This window comes from Pan paniscus, chromosome 10, assembly GCF_029289425.2.
Source record: "Pan paniscus chromosome 10, NHGRI_mPanPan1-v2.0_pri, whole genome shotgun sequence".
In the NCBI taxonomy this organism is placed as follows: domain Eukaryota; kingdom Metazoa; phylum Chordata; class Mammalia; order Primates; family Hominidae; genus Pan; species Pan paniscus.
The window spans coordinates 128,704,929-128,710,771 of NC_073259.2; positions in this window are offsets into that span (position 1 = coordinate 128,704,929).

The window sequence follows — 5,843 nt, forward strand, 5'->3', positions numbered from 1 at the left end:
TAATCCCAGCTTTCTGAAACATAACAGAGATATTGTCATCTGAAAACAAGGGGAGATTAAGTGCAAAATTTGATTGTGACAATAGCAGAAAGGAACAAGTTAGACAAAGAACGTCACAGAGAATGAATTCAAGCACCACCGTGTAAATGCTCCACAACCTTTTTCAAGACTCTAAACATGACATACAGTCTTGGTGAGGAAACAACAATGTTTAGAGGAGTTTGCTACAGGGACATGGCATCATCAAACTGCGATCTGTTAAATGAGAGATCCAGGTACATTTTAGGAGTTTTGCTCTTACTCTTCCTGGATGGATTCTCTTAGAAATGAGGCATAAAGACAGCTAAACACTCTGCACTGATGCAGTCCTCCCAAACCCACCTTTTCTGTTTCACTGCCCTTGTATGCTGAGATGCCTTTCCAGTGCTGCAAAACAGCTCTTTTTCTGCCTAGTTTTCACCAATGATTATACAGTCAAATAATATAACAACAGGTAATTATTTAATAATTACAATTTGTGTAACACCTAAAGGCAAATGAGAGGCTTTATGTGAAAGAGCTTTTTTTTTTTTTTTTTTTTTGAGCTGGAGTTTCACACTGTCGCCCTGGCTGGAGTGCAATGGCACGATTTTGGCTCACTGCAACCTCCGCCTCCCAGGTTCAAGCGATTTTCCTGCCTCAGCCTCCGGAGTAGCTGGGATTACAGGCACCCGCCACCACACCCGGCTAATTTTTGTAGTTTTAGTAGAGACAGGATTTCACCATGTTTGCCAGGCTGGTCCCGAACTCCTGACCTCAGGTGATCCTCCCGCCTTGGCATCCTAAAGTGCTGGGATTACAGGCTCGAGCCACCGTGCCTGGCCGTGAAAGTGCTTTTAAAGCTGTAAAGGTATATACAACCCAAAAAGATTCTTTTAAAATCGTTTTTACATGGCAGGATACTTTGAAGCAACTGGATTTCCGCTGTATCTCACAATCAGTGAGGCAAGCCATTCTCATTTTCCACATTCAGGATTTTCCATGTCTTAGTGATGGCATTGCTGGAATATTCCTGGATCTGACCCAGCCTCTGAAATTAGTCCTCATGTTCTCCCCACCAGACTTAAAGTCCATGAAGAAAGGTATAATATTCACTTGTTAACTATTCTATTCCTGAGGCCTAGTCCTTGGTGGGCATTCAGTAATTTCTGTTAAGCGAATGAACCTCATTGGTCTTGCCTTCAGTCTCCTTCCAGCCCACCTGACAATGTATTTTTTGCATTGCATTTTTGAAGCATCATTTCAAAAACACAGTTCTGGGCCGGGCGCGGTGGCTCACGCCTGTCATCCCAGCACTTTGGGAGGCCAAGGTGGGCGGATCACTTGAGGTCAGGAGTTTTGAGACCAGCCTGGCCAACCTGGTGAAAAACTGTCTCTACTAAAAATACAAAAAAAAAATTAGCTGGGCATGGTGGCGGGCACCTATAATCCCAGCTACTCGGGAGGCTGAGGCAGGAGAATTGCTTGAACCTGGGAGGCGGAGGTTGGACCACTTCACTCCAGCCTAGGTGACAGAGTGAGACTCCATCTCAAAAACAAAAAGCAAAAACCAAAAAAAACCACAGTTCTGCTTGCATTTTGCATTGCATTTTGAAGCATCATTTCAAAAACACAGTTCTGCTTGCATCCTACACAAGCTCACAAAACCTTCAAGCATTCTCCATTGCCAATAAAATAAAGTACAAACTGCTGAATGTCACACTCAAGATCTTTCATGGTCTAGTTCCAAACCACCTTTCTAGGCCCATTTCCCAGCCCTCATTTTCCCTCCCCCTTCAATCGCCAAATGATTCCCAAGCACGCTGTGCAGGTTCACACTCCCAACCCTGACTTAATCTATGTTCCCTGCCTGGCATGACCTTCCTTTGGCCCTCCTTATTCATCTGATGGAATTTCACTTATTCTTCAAAAAGCAGCTCAAATGTGACATCCTCTAATGCTTTCTCTAGCTCCCCTTAGGGTTCTCCCATATAACTTAGCTCATAATCCCCTTATTACACGTTTCCCATTATAGTTTAGTTGGTTTTCTCCCCTGACCCTCTGCCTTTTTTTTTTTTTTTTTTTTTGAGACAGGGTTTGGCTCTTTTGCCCAGGCTGGAGTGCAGTGGTGGGATCTTGGCTCACTGCAGTCTCTGGCTCCAGGGCCCAAGCCATCTTCCCACCTGAGACTCCCAAGTAGCTGGGACTACAGGTTCATGCCAACAAGCCCGGCTAATTTTTGTATATATTTCTTTGGTAGAGATGAGGTTGCACCATGTTGCCTAGGCTAGTCTTGAACTCTTAACATCAGGCGATTCCTCCTGCCTTGGCCTCCCAAAGTGCTGGGGTTACAGGCATGAGCCATTGTACCTGGCCCCAGTGGTGCTTTAATAATGTCAACTATCATATGCCACCCACTGCTGCAAACCCACCAGTGGCTTCCCTTCACACTTAGAGGAAACCCAAAGCCTTGACATTTTTGGCCCCTGCTTTCCTCTCCAGTTTCTGTTTTTTTTTTTTTTTTTGAGACGGAGTTTCGCTCTGTCGCCCAGGCTGCTGGAGTGCAGTGGCGCGATCTCGGCTCACTGCAAGCTCCGCCCCCTGGGTTCACGCCATTCTCCTGCCTCAGCCTCCCGAGTATCTGGGACTACAGGCGCCCGCCACAACGCCCGGCTAATTTTTTTTGTGTGTGTGTATATTTAGTGGAGACGGGGTTTCACCGTGTTAGCCAGGATGGTCTCGATCTCCTGACCTCGTGATCCACCCGCCTCGGCCTCCCAAAGTGCTGGGATTACAGGCTTGAGCCACCGTGCCCGGCCTCCTCTCCAGTTTCATCTCTCCTACTTTCCCCCTCGCTCACTCCAGCCTCCTTTATCTCCGCTTCTCCTGGAACATGCCAAGCTATTCCCTCCACAGGGCTTTTGAACAGCCTCCCTCTGCCAGGGAAGCTCTTCTCCCAGATATATACATGACTTCCTCCTTTACTTCATTTGAGTTTCTACTCAGATATTCCCTCTGCAGAGAGGCCTTCCCTAATCGCTCTCTAAAAGAGCACCCTCAGTCGGGCACAGTGGTTCATGCCTGTAATCCCAGCATTTTAGGAGGCCGAGGTGGGAAGATTGCTTGATGTCAGGAGTTTAAGACCAACCTGGCCAACATAGCAAGACCCTGTCTCTATGTAAAAATATTAAATAAATAAATAAAATAGCACCGCCCGTTAAACCCTAGTCTCTTACCTGCTTTATTTCTCCCCATGGCAGAAACACCACCAGTTTGTCACCATTACTTTTCCATGCATTTATGTATTTGTTTATTTGTTGCTGAGGATAGAGACCATTTTGTTTGCTATCATATCCCTGGTACCTAGAACACTGCCTGGCAGATAACAGGCACTCAATTATTTGTTGAATGAATGGATCAATCTTTGTATCCAAGATGACTACTGCAGTGCCTGGTTGGATACATATTTGTCAAATAAGTGACCAAATTAATACATTTTACAAATGAAATGGAATTCTGGCATACATCCAGGATTATCTGGGATATGAGTGAAGGTGTTTCATCCATTTGCTTCATGGACATAATTTTTATTTATTTACTCTAGTAATCATAGGTAACATAATCAGATTCTTCAGTTTTTCAAAAACTAGTTGGTGACCGAGGTCTTGCCCAAAAATATTTAGGGCATTTCAGAAAGGTTACCAACAGTGGCACAGCAGGGATTTAGAATACCCAGCAGTCCTCTGCCTCTCATTGGCTCCTGAGGGTTTCTGATAAGGTTCTTTATCTCCTGTGATTTATATTGAATGTGCCTTTGTTTTTAATCCTGCCAAACACTGATTATTCTGAGGGCTGGAGCAGGTAAGACATTGACTGACCTCGAACTCAAAGGGTGGACTCATTACACCCTGCATATCCCAGAGGACCCTGCAATGAGCCTTCAGGGCTGCAACGCCCCAGGCTGCTTCAGGATTTGGGCTTTAGGAACCTGAGTGGCTTTGATATGGCAATTCAGTCCCTTGAGGGTAGCTGATCTGGGGAACAATTTGCCACACTTTCCTAGTTTACTTTAGCCTCTGGGCAGTTGCTTTCCCAGCCCATCCATTTTCCTTAATTCCTTGCCTATGGATAAGTAAAAGAGGCACACAGGGCCCAGCGCGGTGGCTCACGCCTGTAATCCCAGCATTTTGGGAGGCCAAGGCGGGCAGATCATGAGGTCAGGAGATCGAGACCATCCTGGCTAACATGGTGAGACCCCATCTCTACTAAAAATACAAAAAATTAGCTGGGTGTGGTGGCGGGTGCCTGTAATCCCAGCTACTCGGGAGGCTGAGGCAGGAGAATCGCTTGAACCCGGGGGGCAGAGGTTGCAGTGAGCCGAGATCGTGCCACTGCACTCCAGCCTGGTGACAGAGCAAGACTCTGTAAAGAAGCAGACAGTGCAGAGAAGGATGAACTCTTGGCATGAGTGAAGTGTAATATCGGCAATCTGTTTGTGTACCCTTTTTTTTTTTTTTTTGAGACAGGGTCTCACTCTGTTGCCCAGGCTGGAGTGTAGTGACCCAATCTCGGCTCACTGCAACTTTCACTTCCCGGGTTCAAGTTATTCTCATGCCTACAAGTGGCTGGGATTACAGGCGCCCACCACCACGCCTGGCTAATTTTTGTATTTTTAGTAGAGACAGGGTTTCACCATGTTGGCCAGGCTGGTCTCGAACTCCTGACCTCAAGTGATCCGCCGGTCTTGGCCTCCCAAAGTGCTGGGATTACAGGTGCGAGCCACTGTGCCCGGCCTCGTGTATCCTTTTAATGAGGCCGAGCGGCGACCAGACTGTGGATGGCATTGGGGCCAGGGACCAGAACAGGGAGAGCCTGGGAGGAACCCCTCCAGCCCCCCGCAAAGCTCAAGCACCGGATACTAAAGAAGAATGGTAGATGGGGACTCATGATGTGCAGGGGGAAGGGAACTGGCTTAACTGGATGGTCCCCTGTCCGAGCACTGGGCTAGGCCTTTTGTGTGCATAGTATCGTCTGCTGTTACCAACAAATTAGTTATGCTTATCATCTGCATTTTACAGAAGAGGAGAACAAGGCTCAGAGAGGTTGATGACACCTGCCCAAGTTACCCAGATGGTAGGTGGCAGAGCTGGGATTTGAGATTCAGATCAGGCCTGGGAGGCTCCCTGGCTGCCCACCGAGAGCAGGAATTTCTGTAGCATCTAGAAAGGCAGGAAGGTGAAAGAGGGGACAAGAGCTGGAGGGGCAGCAAATGGGTCCTACCTGAGACTTACCATCATCAGGTGCTGCCAGACCTGGCTTCTCTTCTATTCTGAGAACTGATATCCTGTGGCTGACTTACCAGGGTCGTCCTAGTCCCCCCGCACGGTATTGGGAGTGGAGGCAGCCCCACACGGAGGCGCTGGGAGCCTTTCCTCCCAGCAGTGTCCTGTCACTGCATTCCGGCCCCTGCGTTTGTAGGCAGTGGTGTCACAGAGTGCCTTCATGCTCCTCGGGTCTCCGGTTCTCCCCGGACCTCTGTAGTCCTCATTGCCAAAGTTGTACCCCCTGGGGAGTGCACCCTGCCTGCATTTCTGGAGGTTCGGGCGGTTCCGGGGCTCTGCAGGAGCCTCCAGGCGTGATAAAGAGCGCTGCCGGCACTCCCGGGGTCTCGGCCTCTTTGGGGCCCATTGCCAAGCCCCTTCCCTCCTCGTGCTCCCGCTCCGCGTTGCAGCGTCCCCTTCGCCGCCAGGGGCCGCCCGGAAGCGGGGCTCCCCCAGGGCGGGGCGGGGCAAGGGGCGGGGCGCGGCGGTACCTGGGCCGCCAGG